Below are 23,133 nucleotides of genomic sequence, written 5' to 3' on the forward strand. Positions count from 1 at the left end.
CGTGGCCCAGCTGATCTGACACACAGGAGCAAATAGAGGTCTCAGGGAATAAGTTTGTAGTCTGTGACTGCATAGATGACATCATATGATGGAGGGTTGGGAACATTTTGTGGGCTTGAGTGTGTGAGTATGAATGAATGCTTGACTCAATGCACCTCTAAATGATACACATGCTGTACAGATGAAAGGCCCCATGGCATGTATGAGACTTGCCAGGGTAGGCTGCAGACTGCAACTCTGGGCACTATTGGCTGATTATTAATCAACAATGAAGATGAGTCATTGGATGTTAACAACTAGGTCATCAATGCCCTAAAAATACATTACTTATTTTACAAATGTGAAGCAAGAGAGGGGGAAGATTTTCTCATCAGCATGCTCTGGGCAAATGTAAGGCAAGGCTAAATTATGAACAGCTGGCAAGGCTACAATTTCCTAGGAGCCTGGAGAAGTCCCCTGGCTGTGCTTGTGCTGCTCTTGGCGAGAGGGTCTTCTTGTCTTACAGAAGGAAAAGAAACCATTTCAAGAGGTGCCCTCCTGCTGTACTCATGGAGGGGGCCTCTCTTGATGGCCAAAATGAGAATTAAGTCAGTTTACCACTTCAGAAGCTCACTGCCACAAGGGAGCACCAAACATTTTATTCCTCCTCCCAGTTTGGATATGGGGAAGCAACAGAGATGGTGGTGTGTTTTGTGTGTGACAAATGTGATTCTCCCCACTTCCACTATTCCATTTAGTTAAATGACTGTGCTACCTTGGTGCAAGATCTCAGAACAGTTAAATAGCTGGGGTCCAAATGGTCACTGGGTACACCTTCTGTCATATGAACAGGCCAGCCAGTGAAGCCCTGCTATTGGGATGGCCCATCCATGAAGCAAGACTGGCATTCAGCAAAAGCAGGGCTGTGCCTGCTGTGAATCATTCTTCCCTTGTGAGGCCTGCCTGAACGTTATCCAGACATGGCTTCATGCCATGTCCGATGGGCAAATCTGCTTTGCAGCAGATTCGCAGCTGTTTAATTCGGGGCATTAAATGGACAATTCACAAAGAGTCAGCTCCTCTCCTCATTCCCTGTGGATCTTTTTCCTCTGTGCATTCCCACAGCTTGCTCTGGGTTTTTTCCTCCAACCAATCACATCCCAGAGGAGGAGGTGGGGCGTCACTATACCTACATCACCTAATAGATTTCCCTACTCTTTCTCTTTCCTGTTCCCTTTCATTTCCCCCCAATCTCTCTCTTCTTGGGCTAACAGACTGGGGCTGGCTGCCAGGTGAATTGCATGCCTGGAATCCCTGCCCCGTCACACTCCTCTCCCTTCCTCCTGTGTGCAAGAAGCTCCTTCCAGGTTAGCAATAATTGCCCCCATCATAATCATCATCACCATCATAATGCAACACAGGAGCAGCCAGCCAGCCAGACACCTGGGCGGGGGGGGGGAGTGGTGGTGTCTCCCTCCTGGTAGCTGGAGGATGGGCACAAGGAGCCAAGCCAGGGGGTGGCACCAGCTCAAGCAAGCCAGCAAGCTGCTGTGCTGCCTCTTGATTCTGCTTGCATAGTCAGAGAGGCAGGCAGATGGGGAGGATGCTTCTCATGTGCTGGATCCAACCCCTTGAGCCCAGCCCAGCTGCCTCTGCCGCCCTGTGAGTGAACTATGAGCACAGCAGCGGTGGGCATGGAGAGGAGCCTGCACCAGTCCACACAAACAAATTCTCCTCCCAACAAATGCATTTCCCCTTAAAATCAAAAGAGAGATCGCCTCTGGGCGCGAGGCCTTTTGTTGTTGTTAGTTTGATAGTTCCCATTTGTGCTTGCTTTAACTTCAGTGTTGCGGAAGGTCAGCAAGACAAATTGCCAAACAGCACCCTATGCTGACACTTGGCATTTCACAGGTTCACCCAGTAAGTATTTTTAAAAAACCCCAAACCATGCAAGTGTGATTTTTGGAAAAAGCCCAATTATCAGCAATGGCACCTCCGAACATCACAGAGATGCATAAGGGCATACCAGAAGCACCCGCCTCCCTCATTTTTTAAGTTGCTGAAAATAGCCGATTTTTTTTACCCTGGACATAATTTGGGATAAGTCAGACTGTGCAGCCCTAATGCGGGAGAAACCAAAATCATGTGTGAACTGGTCCCTGATAGCCTGCTGCAACTATTCGTCTGAAATGTGAACTCACACCCTCCATTCCAGAGGAGATGTGACCTAAAAGCCATGCGTGTAAAAGTCCCTGGCTATGTCTGTTTTAATGGTTTTTAAATTGTGAATTGTCCAGGGACCTTTTTACAGGACAGTATACTAATGTACTAAACAAAATAAAAAAATATTGTTGGTGTTTTATTCTGCTGGGTGCTTAGAATCTGAAGGAACATATTCTTTAGTAAAGAAGCTGCTGTTTCTTCTGTAAGTTTACTGTTTTACTATTAGTTAGTCATATTTGTGGTGGTTGCTAAATTAATGTGTTGTAGTGTGTTTTGCAATTCTTTGTGTACTTTATAGTTCATTTAATACAGTCATTAAATCTATTAGGCATATGGCCTGTGGGAGGGAAGGAGGGACAGGGACACTTTGAATATCAAACTTTCTACATGGAAGGAAGGAAGACAAGTGGCGTGGTTCTTTTCCATATGAATATATATTTTCATGGAAAGGAATCATGCCAATGGAGCGATTCTCATGATCACTCTGGGCAGGCAGGGAGGGCGTGGGGGGAATGCTGCTTTCAACTTACCTTCTCCATCGGATGACCAGTCAGTGTCTTTGGAGAGCCTCTTGTGAACCCACACAGGCAGCCCTGCTCAGACCTGCACAGAGCAGGGCGGAGGGATCCAGAGCCAGAACATCTTGTTCCAGCCTCTGGGTATCCCACAATGCAACATGCGGCACACGCGTTGCATTGGAGATTCCCCCATCAAACGGGGGAATCTATGCACCCGTCTCTGTGTCTCCTCGGGCTGAATTCAGCCCGGGGAGAGATATGATGCCTGGAAGCCAGGTTAAGGGTGCAAGTGCCTAACAGCTGGGTTAGTTTTGAGGGTTAGGCAGACAAGGAGCAGAGGGATCCACAAATATCCTGCCACTTCTCATGACCAGCCTAACCTTGGCTAGGCTGGTCATGAGAACAGCCTCATAGGCTCTCTCCTATCAGGTTCCTCAAGGTGCTGGAGGAAGCCAGGGCAAAGGAGCTTACATCCACTCACCTGCTAGAAATTCTGGTCTCATTTCCTTACTGTGCTGGGTGGTGGTGTTGGTGTAAGATTTTCTAGTTGGGAAAACTCCACAAGCTTTCAGAAGCTAGCAAACCACTCTGATTTAAATAATTGGCATCAGCAGAGAAGAAAAATGAGGTTTTTTTGTTTTTTTTTAAGCGTTAGATGTGAAAGCAAGTTCTAGTGGACTTTTTGCCACTCAGTGAGATGCAATGGCATCCAATGTGTGAGAGAGCAACATTTATGTAGAAAATGTGTTGATACATCAGATTTCTGGCAGCGAAAGGGTGTGTGTGTTTATCTGTGAAGTGTGCCAAGGGTGTCTGAGACAACCGGTTTCCAACCCATTTGTTTGTATCTTGTCAGACCCTGGAAACCAAAGTGTATCTTGACAGGCCTCAAACCATGTTCATGCCTGTGCTGAAGACATCCTATTCAGACATCAATAATCTCTTCAAAACAGATTCCTTAAGAGAAGTGGAAGGGACTTCCAGCAGGTCTAGCTAAATGGGGAAACTAAATGACAGCTGGTGAGAAAAGAACAGGTCTACTAAACTGGGAGCCTGTGACTTGGTAGTGGGGCCCTCAATCTTTGTGGATTCCAACAGTGGAAAAGTGGGGAGTAGGATAGAAGAAGGTCTCTACCAGGGATTTCCTAATGCTTTTCAAAGGCAGCCCCAAATAGAGCACATTACAGTAGTCACGTCTCTGGATATCAGCACATGAGTGGCAGTGGCCAGATAATTTGTGCCCTGAAAAGCAGTCAAAGTGTACTGGTGAAAGGTAGCCCTGGCCACTGTTGCTGCCTGGATATCCAGAAGCAGGACCAGATCCAGGAGAACCCACAAACTATAGACCTGAGTCTCAAGAGTGCTTCATTAAGCAAACTGCAAATATAACTTATTTATTTATTTAAAATATTTCTATACTGCCCAAAACTTGCATCTCTAATTAATTGATTGATTGATTGATTTGATTGGTATACCACTCTTCTAAAATGGCTCAGGGCGGTTTACAATTAAAAACAAACCACTAAAACAATAAAGAGCTAAAACAAATATTAAACACAATATGACAACAGTTAACAATTTTAAAACATTTTAAAACAAGAATTAAATAATTGCAGTAATTAAAACCCCCGAAACCGGGTTAAAATATTAAAACCGATTTTAAAACCCTGGAAAGCCAGGCCGAACAAATATGTTTTAAGTGCTCTCCTGAAGGCTAATAGAGAATTCAAGTTACGGATTTCCGCAGGGAGCGCATTCCAAGTTTCCGAACTACATACAAAGGCAGCCCCACGTAGAGCGCATTGCAAAAGTCAAGCCGGGAGGTTACCAGCTGGTGCACCACTGTTTTGAGGCCATCCTCTTCAAGGAATGGGCGCAGCTGTCAAATCAGCCGAAGCTGATAGAAAGCACTCCTGGCCATGGCCTCCACCTGAGAAACCAGGGTGAGGCCTGGGTCCAGGAGTACACCCAAGCTGCACACCTGCTCCTTCTGGGGGAGTATAACCCCATCTAGCACAGGAAGATCTAACTCACCCCTCAGATTCTGAGCCCCCACAATGAGCACCTCTGTCTTGCTTGGATTCAGCTTCAATTTGTTATCCCTCATTCAGCCCATTACTGCCTGTAGGCAGGCATTTAGAAAATGAGTGCTATTTCCTGAAGAAGGAAGGGAGAAGTTGATTTGGGTGTCATCAGCATACTGATAACACCCAGCACCAAATCTCCTGATGACCTCACCCAGCAGTTTCATGTAGATATTGAAACGCATTGGTGACAGAAAGGAGCCCTGAGAGACTCCATATAACAGCTTCTGCTTTGAGGAGCGATTGTCACCAAGCTCCACCATCTGGAATCTACCCGGGAGTTAGGAATGGAACCACTGCAAGGCAGTGCCCCCTATTCCCAACTCCCCCAGGAGACCCAGAAGGATACCATGGTCGATGGTATCGAATGCCGCCGAGAGATCCAAGAGGACCAACAGAGTCACAGTCCCTCTGGCAATTCCCCGGTAAAGGTCATCCATCAGGCCAACCAAGGCTGTCTCAACTCCATAGCCCATTCTAAAGCCAGTTTGAAATGGGTCTAGATAATCAGTTTCCTCCCAAACCTCCTGGAGCTGGTTGGCCACCACCCTCTAGATTACCTTGCCAAACCAGGGGAGATTGGAGATTGGCCTATAACTATCCATCGCTGAGGGTTCCAGGGAAGGCTTCTTAAGAAGAGATCTAACGATTGCCTCCTTCAAACAGGGAGGCACCCTACCCTCCCTCAGCAATGCATTTATGATATTAACTAGGCCATCTCCAACAATCTCTCCGCTAGATCAAAGCAGCCAGGGTGGGCAAGGATCCAGAGAACAAGTGGTAGGCCGTACCGCTCCAAGCAGCTTGTCCATGTCATCAGGAGTCACAGATTGAAACTGATCCAACCTAACACTGCAAGAGGGATCGCTGGATACCTCCCTCACAGACCCTGCAGAAATAGTGGCGTCCAAGTCAGCCCGAATACAGGAGGTTTTATCCTCAAAGAACCCACTAAAGGCGTCACAGCAGAGGATCTCCAGGAGCTGATTTGGGGCAGAAGGAGCAGAGATTATACTCCTCACCACCTGGGATAGCTCTAAGATATAGTTACAGATTAAAGCTTCTTACAGATTAAAGCTTCTTATCACCCGGGATAGTCCTAATATATAGTTACAATTAAAGCTTCTTCCTGAGGCAGTAAGTAACCTTAGTCTCCATTTTTAGGGATGTGCAAAACGATTCGGGTACAAAACGTTTTGTACTCGGAACGGGCTGTTTCGGGTGTTCTGTAGACAAAACAACACCCATTTTCCAAATCCAAAAGTTTTGTACACAAAACAAAATGTCACTGTTTCGGTTACAAAATGTTTTGTTTCGGACCTCCATTTTGTAGTGATCTCTGAGTCAGTCTTCATTTTGTGCTTGACATCTCTTTGAATTTCCTGCCCTTCCAGCCTTCCGATTGGTGACCTAAAGCATGGGCTGACCTGCTGACGATTCCCTCCTTGTTCCCCATTGGCTCTTTTGCCTCTTGCTACTCTCTACTGACCCCACATTGGCCAGGGGAAGGGTTGAAGAAAGGGCAATGGTGAAGGGAGTTCAAGGAGGGGTTTTCAATTCATTCAACAAGTTAGTTACTCATTCGCCATTCTGCCTTTCTGCCTCATTGAAGAGAGAGAGAGAACTAGTTTGCATTGCATGGCATGCCTCAAGTTGCCATGATAATGCCATGCCATTGCCTATGCCTGCCTGCCTTGTTGCCAGCATGAGCCCAGCCTGATATGGCTACTGCATGCCAGCCTGGGAATGGATTTATCTTCTGCATTGCTTTTTTGTTACAGAAGAATTTTTTTCATCCGCTTGAGAGATGCCATGCCATTACCTATGCCTGCCTTGTTGCCAGCCTGAGCCCAGCCTGTAGATTCTCTGGTAGCATATGAGATTTTCAATGACAAACCATGAGTCCACTCTCATATGCTACCAGAGAATTTGCATTCAAAACATCTCAAAAACAGAACCCAGTACCCCTTGGGTTAGCAACCCATGGGGGTGATTGACACCCTATATGATCTATACTACCACTTGCTCTGGGACACCCCAATGCCTCCAAAGTGCAGTTATGGGGCTACTGAAACTTCCATCATTCCCTATGGGGAAGAACCTTAAAGATGCGTAAACTCCATTAAATCTTTAAAAATCAGCCATCTGCCCAATTCCTTTGAAATAATTTTGGCAGCTGCCTTGCCCCCACTGGGCACTACCACCCACCCTGCTCTGCTCTTGGCCACCCACTTTCCCCCCAATGTGAAGCTATGCTTTTGCTGAAACCTCCATTATTCCCTATGGGAAAAATCTTTTAAAAGTCACAAAAAATCAGCCCTTTGCCCAATTCCTCTGAAATTTGGATGGTAGCTTCCACCCATTGGGCACTACCACCCCCCACCCACTAGTTTTGCCCTGGGGCCATTTTTTAAAATCCAAAATGTTTCGGATTCAGATTTTGCAATTTCGAACAAAGAACAAAATTGGGATGTTTTGGACTGGCTTATTTTGCACAAAAAACAAAATGGGGGTGTTTCAGATTTGGGCCCAAAACAGAAAATAAAACAAAACACACAACCCTATTATTTATTTTTGTTTTTTAAGGCAATATACATGATTGTCCCAGCCCGTTTTTAGAACAGCTCTGTGAGAAAAGTTAGGTGGATTGATGCTGACTGGCCCATGGCCACTCAGTGAGCTTTATGGCTGAGTGGAATTTGAACCCAGTCCTTAATCTAACCATTATGCTACATATTGGTGCTTTACATGATAGACAAAGCTTCTGGATCTAAAGTTGGAGGTATTTTTTAATGTTGCTCATGAAGACATAACCAAGGTTGGCTGATGGTCATCTTGGGATCCTTCTGGTACACACTCTCTGGTAGAATTTGAGGGCTTGCCCATCTTACCCACTCAGTGCTCTGGGGCCTTGGAGGTGTTCTCAGGCAAAACCTCCCCATCACAGCTAGCAGTGTGGCAAAGAGGAAGAAGCAATTCAGTGACTGCTCCTGGCCCCTGAGCCTGTGTTGCTTGCTCAAAGGGGGAGGCTGTTATGGCATTCTGGATTCTGCCTTAGCCCAAGGGTTGTACCTGTATGATTGCTGAACTATGCATTGTAGATATCTGAACAATCCATGAATGAAAACTTGGCCTGAATTCAGCCCTCTTCTGTTTCCTCCTGCCTAGTTTCCAGGTACAGATGCAACTGCAACTGCCTTACATTCCTGCAGCACTGCAAGTAAATCTCACTGCATGCTTATAGATGTGATGGGCAGAGGTAACAGAGAAGGCAGGTGTCCACTGTCCACCACTTAAGTTACCTGCAGCGGGTAATGATGGGTTTCACTCCTCCAGGATGAATTTCTGAAGAAGGCTGGGAAACACAAAACATAACAAAACAGACAGCCTTTGCACAATGGAGTCAGTGGCATGTTCCCTCTGCCTTTTGGGTTCAGCCAGCTGTATGATTGCTACACATTTCTCATATCAGCCTTTCCTGGTCATCATTTAGCCCAGCTAGTCTTGTTAATCTTCCCTTATGCCTGTCCCTCCAGCCCCACGTCAGAGCAAGGATCCTTAGAAGAGCATGTCCTGCTGGGAGGGACAGCCTGACAGGCCCAGCTCCTTTGAAAAGCCTTCTTGGAATTTGTCATGGAATGTCACAGGAGGCAGAAACTCCCAGGATGGTCAGGCGGCCTGGCAGGAGTTTGAGTGGACAATGGCGAGTGTGATTACAGAAGGGTTGGAGCTAAGTGTTTTCACAGTATTAAAACCTGGGTGATCACCCTCTGACTTCATATGCTCTTCCAGCGGTGCCCTGGCTGAACATTTCTTGTAGATGATGCATTTAATATATTGATTTACAGGCCTTCCCCATTTGTGTAGGAGCAGAGAGGCAGCAAGCTTTCCCATCCCCATCACAGCACACAAACAAGCAAGCGAGCAAACTCCAGTGCAGGCACTTTTGCCATGTCCCCATTTTGATCCCAACCAACTATTCCCAATTCAGAGAAATTGAGGATGTTTTAAGTTTTTCCAGCTCCCCTCCCTCCTCCCCCGCCAACCCTTTGTAAACTGAGGGAAAGGGTTTATTTATAAGCATTTAGTTGCCTCCCTTTACATAATTGAAATCATTAACCTTCTCATTTAATGAAAAACATGACTTCAGGGCTTTGGCACTGAAAAGCAGCTATAAGGGCACTGGAGAGAAAGAGGCTGGTTGACAAAAGCTGCCAGGGGCAGAAGCTGCATCTACTGTAAAATTCTACAAGTCAGAGCAGAAACGCCTGGGCCGCATGGAACGTTATTTGAATTTGGCCACCGGGAGAGAGGCCTAAAAACCTAACAACTACTATGGCTGAGTTTCATGCTTTTCTGGGGGAGAGGGGTATGGTTTTCTTCACCCTGCGGGAAGCAGTGGGGAGGGGGGGAGTTGTGCCATTTCATCTCGATGGAGAAGTCAGCCGCTATGACCATCCAGAGGATTCTGCCCGCCAGTCCCATTTCTCTGACTATATTTAGGCCATTATGAATATGTAATAGCAGTGAAAATGATTCACACAGACGTGAGGATGTCCGGCCTCATAACATCAAAGTCATTATGGGGAACGGGAAAGTTCACTCTGACAGCAGGCCGGGAATTGCAACCCTCTTTCCCCCCTTCCCTGCCTGTCCTTATGAATAGCCTCGGCACAAACGGAAGAGTGTGGCATGTGCCTTGGCAGCCGCTGCCTTCTCAGCTGCTAAACATTGTGTGTCTGTGCGTAGGAGAAGCTGAATCTGTGAAGAACTGGAACATTTTGTGAGGATCTCTAGTGGGCCTGAGCCAGGTGTTTGCCCACAAATGTGGGGAGGTGTGCTTTGTGCTTTCCTCACAATTGCCTCTTGTTTGTGCTTTTCATACTGGTTCAGCACATTTTTCTTCTTCTCCAAAAAAAGACAATAATTCCATGTAACCTTGTTGGTCCATTAGAAAAATCCAAAAGTAGCAATTGGATAATATTTTTATTAAGACAACAACCTGGTCACACACAAAAAGAAAGTTTTCAACTTCATCTACACTAGACTATATGTTACACATAAAGATAAAACAAAGAAAAGGAGGTGGAGAAGAATCTTGTTCTGTAACTTCATTTTTTCTTGCACTTAAAAAAAAAAGTTATGCTTAATGTCTAACCTGATGAAGAATTTTCATGATGTCAAAACTTTACTCACTTTCTCATGACATTATAGTTGATCCTAATAACAATATTACCCTACTGATACTTCCAGATTTTAATTTTTTTTTGCTTCACTCAGTCTCCCCGCACCAACCCCTGCAGGGAGATGAAATCATGGAATGAGATTTGGTTACATGATAACATCACTGATCACTTTGGAGCTTCAGGAGGAGAATAGTTTCCTGCATCTCTCCCCCTGAGCCAACTGCGGATCACACTCAGAGCATGATGATGTCATGATGCTACATCGCCAATGAGAGCTGGCTAGCAGATGATGTAGCTGAGAACAAAGAGAGCCATTTCAGAGGAAGGAGTCAATGCTTCCTGCATCACATTGCCCTCACTCTGAAAGTGTAAACATTTTCAAGTTATTTTGAACTCTCTGAAAAATTGCCAAAGGGAAGGCACTTTAAGTTTCCACAGGAGATGAAAATTGTGGTGAAAATTCTACCCTGAGATTTTCCAGGCTGCAGAAGGAAGTGACTTAAGTTATCATGTGTTAGGACAAGAATATATAAAGCACCTTTAAGCATATATAAGCATACATAGGAGTAAAGCTGGGGCCATTCACATTGGTTCTTTCAGGACCCCTTCCCCAACCTGAGCTCTGGGAGAGACTTCCTATCTATTGTAATACTTCTCCCAGCCGGCCTCACCTCCACCACCACTTACTGGCCCCCAGTGGAGGTGCTGCTGCTCACTCTGGGACCGATGCCAGTGTGACTGCTTCACGAGGAGGAGGAGGAGGCCACCTCATCCCCACTGCTCCACTGGCTGTTCCTCTCAACCTGGCTCCTCTCTGCCACTCACTCCCTCTGCTGGCGCGCCACTGCAGATCTGGTGCTTGTGCTTATTGTGCTCGCAATGGTGGGAGGATGAGGAGGCAGCGGTGGTGACAGTGGAGGAGGATGTGGGAGGGCCCAGCAGATTTTTGGAGGCTAACTGATTTATTTTATTTTTTATTTAAAATATTTATACCCCACCCCTCCAGTACATTACTGCTCAGGATGGCTAAGCAGTCACAATTAAAGGACAAAGGGTCTTTGGGATAAGCAGTCAAAGATGTAGCAGTCAAAAAGGCAACTTGTGTACTTCCAAAGAGGCATTCACCTGGGCTTGGCTGGGTCATTCATTCCCTGGGGAGGAGATTTGTTAATCTCATGCAACCATTTTCAACACTTCCCAAAAGCAACTTTTTTAGGATGCATATACTATGCAGTAAGTTCCAATTGTCAAGAAAAAAGCATAATGATGCCAGTGGCTGTATGAACAACACCGTGCTGATGTCACTGTAAACCCCTCTTTACTATGAGCACCCCTCAACCCTAAGCATAGTGGAGCAGGAATAAATCACTGTTCAGAAAACCTCCCTGTTGATTCAGCCCTACACTTTTGGGAGTGGGAGGGAATGGCCTTCTTTATCTTATCCAGCAGTTATTCAGTCATGTTCTATTGGATAGTTCACAAACTACTTACAAGAACACAAGATGGGCCACAATATATGGTCCTGGCTAACCACTAATTTTTGATCAAGAATTATATTTTGAATTGAAGGACCATTATTTTTGCTCCACTCACTGACTGATGTTTACACAGGCAAAGGATGAAGGGCTTCTTTAATTCTTTTCCCCAGAGTGATCAGAGGTGGTAACTTTGGCCAGGGATGAGAGGATTGATCCCATTTCATTGGCCTGCAAATCCTTCTGAATTCTGGTTAAGTATAATTTCAAAATTGATTCTGGAATTGGAATGTGCATGGTTAGCTGCAGCATTCCATTTCCGTCTGTTTATTACAGCTTGCCCTCCACAATGTACCAGTGTGCATGTGTGCACTGATAAAACACTGTGTTCAAGCAGTCTTGGTGTGACTGTATGTATAATTGCATCTAGATTATTTTTGTGCAATGTTCTACCAATGTAATTGCCCATGTAAAACAGTTTTCTGTTTTACAGTGTGTGTTGCATCAGTGTGCACATGCATATCTGTAATCTGTTTGTGTGGTGGGGAGACATGTATGAATTGAAGGAACCAAAATGTTTAGTTGACTGGCTGAACTTCCCAACTAACTGCACTGATGCAGTGGGGAATAGGGGTATGCATAAAACCGGCTGGCCTGGTTTGTTTCATATCCGAATCAGACCCGAACTGGATTGGGCCAGTTTGGTTCTGCAACCCCCGAACCCTGCCCCCATTCAGATTGGGGGGGTTCGTGATATATAGTACTCACCCCCTCCAGGGGGCTTCACCAAGGCTGCAGGGCAGTCTCCAGAGATTCCCCCTCCCCCTGTCAGCCTCAATTACTGCCAAAATCGCCCAGTTTGGGAAGTCTTCGGCCCGTTCTGGGCCTCACCCCCATGGTGGCGGTCATTTTGAAGGCTGCTGTGCATGCCCAATGGGCCTCTGTGTGGCCTGTGTCATGACCTGATGGAGGTCTGAACTGATAGTCACTAATCAGAACTGAGATTCAAGAATTGTAAGAGATCTCAATGAAAATATCAGCTCAGTTACCTGGTCCTGATGTCATGTGCAGCTAGATCTGAACCTTGGTTTCACATGGCATCCCCCAGGCTTTGCATATGTGCTCCCCTCCCGCACACATGTGAAGGGGATTCTGCTTTTCATCCTGGAATGTAAGCCAGCTAGGGGTGTGCACAAAACAGGTTTGCCCAGTTCAGTTCAAGTCTGAACCAGACTTGAACTGGACCGGGCATGTTCGGTTTTGTGTACCCCCAAACATTCCTGAACAACCCCTGGTTCAATTCACATTTAGGGGTTCGATTAATTTTTTTAAAAAACTTTTTTTTCCAGTCTGAAAACTCACCGCCTCCCACTCTGGGGCCTTCTATGCAACCGTGGTGGTGGTGGTGGGGTCCTCTGGAGATTTCTACAAATTTGCCTGGTTTGGGCAGTTTGGGGCCTGTTCTGGGCCTGTCCTCTGTGTTGGTGGCCATTTTGGAGGCCACCATGCATGCCCAATGGGCCACTGCATGGCCAGGTCAGAGGATCTACAGCAGGAAAATACGAGGTGTGCCATTTGCCACAGAGGAGGAGGCCCTATGTATGTGCATGGAAGAGTAGCCCCACTTTCTTGCTTTGTGTGGGTTTTTATTGAAATGCCTTCTTCTTGTATTATGATGAATGTGTGTAAACCTGGAGAGCAGGACTGTTTTCTGTGTTTGCTCCTGTATTCTGCTCCTACTCCTATGTGCATTCAGCCTAACCCATAAAAGGTCTACTTGCACCCAAACTGTACCTGCAGAGACTCTGTATCTGTGATTGGCCCAGCAAGACTGCAGGGAGGAAGGGGAGCTGGCTGTGTGGGCTTCCTTCTTGACTGAAGGACAGCCCACACAGCCAATCATGCCGGAGTTGAGGGAGGAACTTCCTCCCTCAGCTCTGGTTCCAGGGGACACAGCCTGCAGTTCCACATTTGGATCGAGTGAAGGCTGCATCCAACCTTAGGTTGCTACAAAATTCACTACAATCCAAGGGCTGCAGTGAAAAACTTTGGATTGGAGTTCCAAATATGAACCCTTGGTTTTGTCACTGCGCCAAACTGTATTTGCCTGTATTCAGACATAATGTCTGCGGAACTGCTGATCCATTCAATTGTGGTTCTGCATTACGTGTTAATGTGGCCTATCTTTCTTTCCTAAACGTCTCAAGTTAGTACAGCATCCCACAGTGCTTTCCCCCAATGATGCCACCTCACCCATCCACAACCCAAGGTTTCCTTGGCATCTTTATTCCCAAGAAACATTCTCAAGAGAGATTCAGAGCAGAAAGCAGCCATACTTTCAGTAGCTTTCAGGCACTGAAGAAGCGAGGGAAAACAGCTTTATTCAAGCCGTTAATGAAATGTCATTTGCAATTGTTATCATATGCAGGCAGGGGCAGTGGGTGCTGTCTATCTGGCGTTTGGGTTTGATGCATCCAATTTCTGAAGTTGCTTTGTTCAAAATGCAGCAGTCTCTTTCTTGGGCTGATGATTTTGTGATCATCCTATTGCTGTTCTTACAAAATAAGTTTTATGTGTATGCTTTGGCATCTGCTTCAACTCTCCCTAGGCTCTTGTTCCTAGTTATACTATTTTGCTTCATAGGGAAATGGTGGGATGGGGGTGGGGGTGGGGAGGAGCATTAAAACAAGTTAATCTGCATGCACATGGGCTCCAGAAAAACTAGCTTCTTCCCACCCCCTTCTGCCCCATAGGCACCTATCCAAAGAGCAAATGTTGCTGAATTTGTTTTGTGCTGCACATTCCATAATAAGTACAACCAGATCCGTTGTTAGTCTTCTGTTAAATAACCTTACTTTTTATTTTATTTTATAAACATCCTAACTTCTTTTTTTTCTTTTTTTACAGGATACCTGTTATGGTCACATGTTTTGGAATATACCCTTCTTCAGAAGCCAACACAGAATTGGTGGTTGTGAGGTAAATGAATACCTCATATGGCAGGTGCAGAAGGGCTTTCAACCGTGGTCAAACCTGGCCCTTGAACACTGCTGAGTAAGCTGAAAGTGGAATTAAACTGTGGCTCAGTGTGGCCTTAATACAGTACTATATTCCCTGGAACAATCCTGCAGTATCCATTCCCATTGGTAAGATCCAGAGTATGCTTGCTAAATAAGTCCCATTCATTTCTAGAAAGTTGTGTTTATTTTATCAGTTTATATATAGCTTTTTTGCAGCCGTGCCCAAAGCAGTTTATCGGTCACCTTCAGTCACCAAAGGTCTCCCTGTTTGCTGTGGCCTTAGACTTGTCTGGATTTTTCCAAAAGAAGAATTTGACAGTTAGGGAACTTAACTATTTCTAGGGCTTATCAGTGTGTTTGTGTGGCACAGTGGCTAGTGTGTTGGGCTTTGCCCAGAGAGAGCAAGGCCTGAATTAAGATGTGAAGTTTCCTAAGTAATGACTTGGACCATTCATTTTTCTTTCTCTGCCTGACCTATCTCGCAGAGCTTTTGTGAGAACAGTGCAATAATCCCCACACATTCCACACTGAGCTCCTTGGAGGAAAGGTGGGATACAAATATAATGAATTCCATTTATTTGTATTTGCAACTGTTGGAGATATAGAAGCTTTGGCAGAAAAAAGATGGCAATATCCACTCAATTGCTGGAGCAACATGGAGATGGAGTGAGACGGCCAGTTTATACCTAAAGATAGGCAAGTGCACCTCAGTCAGTTAGGGATGTGCAAATTACCATCAGTTGGGTTGGGGGTTTGCCTCAGTGCTTCAGAGCAGACCTCAATTTGATCTGATGGTGGCAGTTGGGCGTCAGATTCAATTTGGCCCAGCTCAAAGGGCTTGCTTCAAATCAGGCTGAAGCTTCGGCCTGCCCCTTTTGCCATCCCCCCAGCCTCTCTTCAGTACTTACCAGGCCGGATCCACAGAGCCTTTGTTTTATTTTTGCTCCCTGTGGCAAGGGATCAGTGGCTGCTGCAACATGACTCCAGTTTTTAGAACACTGCTGAAATGGAGTCCCCCACCCCTTCTTCACTCTGTAATGCTTAGGAAAGTGCAAGGTACCTGGCAAAATTCAATTTTTCAGAGGACGCAGCAGCCACTGAGGAGCAAACTTAAAGTAAACCTTCTTTGCTTCCACCAGGAGCAAAAGTAAAATATACCTTCAATCCTGCCCAGTAAGTACTAAGCAGGAGTTGGGAACGTGGCAAGGGGAGACAGACAGACAGGGGGTGGGGGAGTGCTTTGATTGGTCCAGATTCAACTCAGTTTGTCTCAGCACTGGTACAATTTGGGTTGAATCAGAACAATTCAGTTCAGTCACCAAAGCTTCACACACCCTTTTCTGCCTCCTTGGACTCAAAATACAGATCCCCCCCCCGCATCTTTTTAAAGCTCAGGGCAGACTATTTGAACAAGTGGGAGGCTGGGAGTAGAAGAGAATGTTTAACATTTCCCCCCGAGATTGTTTTTCTGCTCAAAGCTGCCTTTTTACTCACAGGGGAAAGACATGGGGTCCCCCTATTTTCCTTGTATTTTTCATCCCGGGGGTGAAAAAGCAGGTTTAGAAAAGGGCTTCTGAGCAGGGAAATGCCAGGAATGGAGAGATGAGAGAGTTAAACTCTCTTCCCACACCCATCCTCCTCCTCTTCTCCTCCTCCTCTGCCTCCGATGTAGCCTTCCACGGCCATTAAACACACACACACACACACACCTCTCTCTGTAGGAAAGAATAATGGAATTCCACTTAATGTGCAGTTTGGGCTTCACTATGACAGAATCCTCTCTCTGTGCCTTCCCACATCTTTTTTTTTCCTTTTTCCACTTTCAGAATGATCCCAGGCAGCCACTAGCAGATTTCACAAATCTTTCTGTCAGTGGGTACTTTATGGAAATTGAAAACTAATTAAGGTTTATCTCGGCAGCTAATCGCATAAAATCCATTGCCTTCTCATCCCGGCTCTAGAAATAATGACTGAACGTGAGCATGAACTGGGGAGATCCTGATAAAGGCTGACAGCATGCAAGGAAGCTGTACGAAGACAGAGAGGGTAGGCCTCAGCCTGCCCTGACAATGAATATGGCAGGAGCTCAGAAAACCAGTGTCTCTTGGAAGAGCTCCCTACATCACCGGTACAGGGAAATTATTCATCTTCTCCCTGAACTGCACCATCAGCCTACCTCCCCCACCCATGCCACAAAGGCCTTAATTTGATCCAGTGTGCACCAGAGATAAGGGACCTGTTTTCAATGCCCAAAACTACCCCTGGAACACATAAAATGGCAAAATAAAATTACATAAATAAAACCCTTACACATCAGCAGGATACCTTCATTCATTGCTAACTAATCATAACCAACCCCATATATTTAGGATTACAAGGGAAATCTACCAGTTTCCAAGAAGACAACGAAGCATGAGGTCAAATACCTCTTAGCTTAGAAAATAAGTATGTATATAGACCATTTAAAGGTAAAGTTGCACCGTCGAATCGGTGTCGACTCCTGGTGACCACAGAGCCCTGTGGTTGTCTTTGGTAGAATACAGGAGGAGTTTACCATTGCCTCCTCCCACGCAGTATGAAATGATTCCTTTCAGCATCTTCCTATATCGCGGCTGCCCATATAGATCATTTAGCCCAGCATTTTTTATCGCTTTCAGCAACTTATATTATTGAACTGAATGAGTGGTCAAGAGTCTACACATATCATTTTGTATGCATGTCTGTATCCATGTACATATTTCTGTGTGAATGGGGTAGTTTGGACAAAACACCCACCAGCCCTCTAAACTGTATGAGGGAAGGATGTGGAAACAGGTATTTAATCCCCACATTGAGGGGCAGTTGAGGGGCATGCTATCTACTATTGTTTAATTATGAAGGAGTGTGTGTAGCTCAACTGACCCTTAATGTGTGCATTAAAAACTATTTTAATGTAGTATTTAATTCATGCAACCCCTGACATGATCAGATGACAGCTGGACAGCGCTCCTGAACTCCTCCCCCACATGACTGAGAGGGCTTTGGACATAGTGGACCGGGTCTCATGATCAGTGAGACCCGGTTTCGTCTGGTGAGTGGGCAGGGAGCCCTGGGCGGCCGGATCGGCCGCCCACATGATGGCCAGCTCCGAGACAGAGCCGATGGGGGGAGTGGGGGCCGCGCGGCCTCCGCAAGCCCCAGTATGCCCTGCGCAAGTGCACGGGGCATACTGGGGAGACCCCCGAGCCAGGAGGCTGCTTTTAAGCCTCCCGGCTGGGGGTCTACTCGTTAGTAGGCGAAGGCGCGCCACGGCTACTCACAATCGCAAAAAGCAGGTTTGCATGAGCTCCGCAAACCTGCTTTTTGCCAGGGGTTCTCGAGCGGGTTCGCTGCTCCAGAACCACCGGGCTCGGCTTCGAGCCTGGTGGTTCTGATGACAAACAAAAATCAGGCTAGCCTCTGCTAGCCCGATTTTTGTTGGTCATGAGAATAGCCCCAGTGTCTAGAGCAGCCCAATAACCAGTGGTGGCCAGTGAGGGTGGCAAAAGGTGCCTTTACAAGTCTTTACCGATGATACCGCTGGTACCTGGAAGCTGTGGGGAGCAGCGGCACCATGCCCAGCAGCCCGTGCAGCTTCTGCCCCACCTACAGAGGATGCCTCTGAATACCAGTTGTGGGGGAGTAAAAGCAGGAGAGAGGGCATGCCCTCAACTCCTGCCTGTGGCTTCCAGTGGCATCTGGTGGGCCACTGTGCGAAACAGGATGCTGGACTAGATGGGCCTTGGGCCTGATCCAGCAGGGCTGTTCTTATGTTCTTATGTACAACGCTCACCTGGCTGCCGCACATGCACAGAGGCCAGGTGAGTGCCATAGGCAGGGCGGCTGCCATGCAGAATGCTGGGTGGGGCACTGCTGCTCCCTGTGGTTTCCAAGTGCTCGTGGTTTCATCGGTAAAGCCTTTTTAAAGTACCCCTCACCGCCTCCCCCTGCTCTGCCCTCACTGGCCACCACTGGCCATAATATATAAATATAAATAAACAAACAAACATATAGGGCACAGAGCACCTGTATTGCTGTATGCATTTAGAACATAATGTGTGAATAACTGTTCACGTATGCAAAACAACAATCAGATATAGTGTAGACAGACTGTAAGCATATTGAATGTAATATGTGAATAGGGCTAAAGATGTGAAATACTCCTCCCAAGCTTTGTAAAACTGCATCATCTTTCTTTTCCAAGGCAAGAGATTACCTTTCTAATAACAAAATCCCCAAATACTTTCAAGGCAAGTGTATCAAACAAAGAAATAAACAACAACAAATATTTCACACAAATTATATCAATCTGCTTTTTACTATTTCATGTAGGATGATTCTATCAGATTTATTTACTTGATTGCTTCATTGATTTATGGGATTTTTCGATTCAGTCTCCACTCAGCAGCTACAGCACAGCAGTGGCCAGGGTTTATTCAAGATAGCGCCACCCATGACAGGCCAGCTATTCTGTCTGATCTGCGAGATGATACAATAATGGAGAAATAGGTTATGAGGGGAAAACACATATTGTTAATCTGCAATGGATGGATCTGGTCATTTTGGCTGCACTAACAGGGCTGTTTAAAGCAATCATCCTAAGAGCAGGGATAGCTTTACATTGAATAGCTATTTTATGTTGTTGATAAAATAGCTATTTTATGTTGTTGATCCATAATTTGTCAAATGAAAAGAGGTGTACTTGGTGAATATTGATACATTTTTTTTTCAGCTGAAAGGACTTACACATTAGAGGTGTGACAGACACCATGGCAGTTTGCTGTGACGTGAGCTTAAATAAGCAACAACCCACTTCATCAAATGCATGTAAGTCATTGAAAGATGACTTTAAATGACACATTAAAGCAGTTAGGGCTGGTCTACACATTTCTGTGAGTGACCATGAGAGTTTGCCACATGGATCCTCCTGATCTCATAGAGAACTTATAACTGTTGCTAGAGGAGATTCAGATAATCATTTTCTCCTATTGGGCACTGACCTTTGCAGCCTTTTGTGGTGGGAATCAGATGAAATTAGGATATACCTATCTAATGCATGCTGACCTATGCAGACAATGCTCACTGAACAAGCGCAGTTTCAATGAAGTCAGTCACGTTCTGTACCTCATCAAACTGCCTAGATCCACTTGTTTCCTACCGCCATGAACTGCAAAAGTCAACAAATAACTGAAATAAAAAATAGTCGTCTGACTCTTTGCAAACAATGCTGACTGACAAGGTGTGTAAGACATAAAGAAAGAATCCAAATATTATATGGTAATATTTTAATATAATAATAGAAATGGAACTGTATGGTTGGAAAAAAACCCTCTCCAGACTATACTAAAATAATGGATCTAAACCAATAAATATATATCCATGTATCACAATTAAATTTGTTTTAAAAGATCAATATGATCTCATTGAAATGGTCTTTGTGTGTCCAACTAGGAGGATTAAATCCAACAGTTCATTTCAAAAATGTCATATTGTCAATGAATGGGAGAAGTGTAGATAAATATATCCATGTGGTCTCAGTATTGTGTGTCAATTAAAATATGAGGTATCAAATCAAATCAAATAGTTTTTTCCCAAATCTGTTCAGTCTATAAAGAGATCTACCAATAAAGTGAGCCATCGTGGTGTAGTGGCTAGAGTGCTGGACTAGGACTGGGGAGACCTGAGTTCAAATCCCCATTCAGCCATGATATTTGCTGGGTGGGTCAGTCACTTCTCTTTCAGCCTAACCTACTTCACAGGGTTGTTGTGAGGAGAAAACTAAGTATGTAGTACACCGCTCTGGGCTCCTTGGAGGAAGAGCGGGATATAAAATGTAATTTTAAAATAATAATAATAATTTTATTGATCATTTTTTACAAATTTTATTGTGATATATGGATATATTTTATTGATATTTTATTTTATTGATTCATTATATGGTTTGCATTTGAATGGGAAACTACATGTGAGTGCTGTAAGATAGTCCCCTTAGAGGATGAGGCCGCTTTTGGAACTGTACCTGCATGCTTGCATGCAGAAGGTTCCAATTTCCCTCCCTGGCTTCTCCAAGAAAGGTCTGAAAGAGACTCCTGCCTGCAACCTTGGAGAAGCCACTGCCAATCTGTGCAGACAATACTGAGCTAGATGGACCAAGGGTCTGACTCATTAGAAGGTAGCTTTCTATTTTCCTAATATAGTCCAGATAGTTTTTTCAGCCATACAGTTCCATTACTATTATTATATTAAAATATTAGCATATAATATTCAGATTCTTTCTTTATGTCTTGATATATTGTCGAATCCAAACAGGGTTTTGTTTTCATTTATTTGTTTGACAAGACGTACAAGTCCTATGGAGACAGAAGGGCAGTTTTCCCCATTCATATCAATGGACAAGAATACAGTAACACTGGTAGCATTACCGCCGATACTTTACAGTGGTGCCACTGTTTCTGGGTCCTCAGCAGTGGTACCACAAGTCCTATCACCTCTGGAGGACTTGCACATTATGTCAGCCAAAATGCTTATTTACTTTATTTTCACAATTTATTCTGGCCTGGAAATTTGGGTTTCCTGAATGTAGAAATCTTTGGCAGTTTTGATGGAGAATACACAGACCTAGGGCAAAGAGAACATGTTGTACGTTTGGGATCAGAAGTGTCTGCAGCATGGCAAGAAACTCTGAGGAGGATAAATAATATGTCAAAGGAGAGATGGGGTTGGAGTCATCAGCAACGATAAGATGACCAAGGTTGAACAATGAAATATCCTGGGGGAGGCTGTAAATGGAGAAGAGAAGAGGGCAAAGGGCAGAGCCTGCTGGGAGCTTTCCATAGCAAAGTGGACAAGGACACCAAACATCACGCAGAGTTCCCTTTCAGCAAGTGTTTGTGAGCATCACACAAATCAAGTTCTGCAACGGAAATGAGTGGGTATTCTGTTTTCCTTAACAAAGGTTCCACACTGTCTCACTACACGCAACATGGTCTCTAGCCCCTATTTCCAGAGCCCTCACTTTCTTAACCATGGTATCTTTGATGGCAACGTGGATTCATTTTGCAAACACCTTAGGCAGAATGGCACACTCATGTCACTGCTGGGTTCCGGCAGAGTAATGGCGGGGGAGGGGTGGTGATGATGAACCCTTTCCCTGCCATTTGCTGGGAAAGGACCTCCTGCAGTCCTTCCCCCAGCCACTTTCCTCCCAGCCATGTTTTGAGCCTGAACATGAGCCTGGATGGGATGTGGAGGGAGACACATAGGCGGGGAGGGAGACAGCATCCGTTCCAACTTGGATGCTAAGATTTATGTGGTGCCACATAACTGCATGTTGCCAGTGCACCGTCTGGTCCGGTTATGTTGGATAGTTTTCAGACTGTGTTGCCTGAGGAAATTGACAGGCTGTTTCGAAGGCTGAGGCCTACCATGTGCGTGTTCAACCCTTGTCCTTCATGTTTGGAGAATACTTCTAGGAAGGGACTGGGTCCATGGGTGGTGGGGGTGGTGAATGCCTCTTTAAGGCAGGGGTGGTGCCCCCTCAGCTGAAGGAGGCAGTCATCAGGCCCCTCCTAAAAAGCCCTCATTGGACCCAGATGATCTGAATAACTTCTGACCAGTTTCAAACCTCCCCTTCTTGGGCAAGGTGTTGGAGAGCATGGTAGCATCTCAGCTCCAGGCTGCCCTGGATGAATCTGATTACTTAGATCCTTTCTAGTCTGGCTTCCAACCTGGATATGGGACTGAAACTGCCTTGGTTGCCCTGGTGGATGACCTACACCGGGAGATAGACAGAGGGAGTGTGACTGTTGATTCTCCTGGACCTCTCAGCCACTTTCAGTACTATCAACCATGGTATCCTTCTGGGACATCTCTCTGGGTTGGGACTTGGGGGCACAGTTATACAGTGGCTCCACTCCTACCTTGGGGGTCGTACTCAAGGTAGGAGGTGGTGGGGGATGCTTGTTCCACCCCTTGGCCTTTGGCCTATGGGGTGCCAAAGGGATCTATTCTGTCCCCCATGCTGTTTAACATCCACATGAAACCTCCGGGAGAGGTCATCCATAGGTGTGGCCTACATTGCCATCAGTATGCTAATGATACCCAGCTCTACCTATCTTTTAAGTCAGCAGATACCAGGGAGGCGGTGGATGCTCAGAACCATGGTTTGGAGGCTGTTGTGGACTGGATGGGGGCAAACAAGCTGAAACTTAATCCAGATAAGACGGAAGTGCTCTGGGTTGGTAAAACTGATTATCTTGAGTAGTGAGGTAAATCTGGTCTTGGACGGGGTCATACTGCCTCTGAAAGACAAAGCCTGCAGTTTGGAGGTGCTTCTGGATCCAATGCTGTCCTTGGAGGCAAGGTGGCAGTGGTGTGCAGAAGTGCCTTTTACCAGCTATGGCTGGTGCGCCAACTGTGACTCTACTTGGAGAAGTCAGACCTGACCTCAGTCACTCATGCTTTGATAACGTCCAGATTGGACTACTGCAGTGCACTCTACGTGGGGCTGCCCTTGAAGATGGTTCGGAAGCTTCAGCTGCCACAAGGATGTTCATGGATGCAAATCACTTTGTGGCTATTAAACCTGTCCTGTGTCAGTTTCATTGGCTACCAGTCTGCTTCCGGGCTAG

At 45.6% G+C, this 23,133-nt stretch overlaps 1 long non-coding RNA gene across 2 annotated transcripts in view; it reads left to right on the forward strand.

Annotated features, from left to right (window-relative positions):
* The first annotated feature begins 13,380 nt into the window (after positions 1–13,380).
* Positions 13,381–23,133, forward strand: part of LOC128324223 (uncharacterized) — a 31,372-nt gene continuing 21,619 nt past the window's right edge. Inside the window, exons 1-3 of one of the 2 annotated variants that reach the window (XR_008306735.1) lie at positions 13,381–13,468; positions 14,373–14,611; positions 19,236–19,330. This is a non-coding gene — a long non-coding RNA (uncharacterized LOC128324223). Of the gene's footprint in view, positions 13,469–14,372; positions 14,612–16,446; positions 17,616–19,235; positions 19,331–23,133 lie in introns of those variants that run through there. The other variant, XR_008306734.1, reaches the window with a different exon arrangement.

Source organism: Hemicordylus capensis, chromosome 4 (genome assembly GCF_027244095.1).
Source record: "Hemicordylus capensis ecotype Gifberg chromosome 4, rHemCap1.1.pri, whole genome shotgun sequence".
Classification (NCBI taxonomy): domain Eukaryota; kingdom Metazoa; phylum Chordata; class Lepidosauria; order Squamata; family Cordylidae; genus Hemicordylus; species Hemicordylus capensis.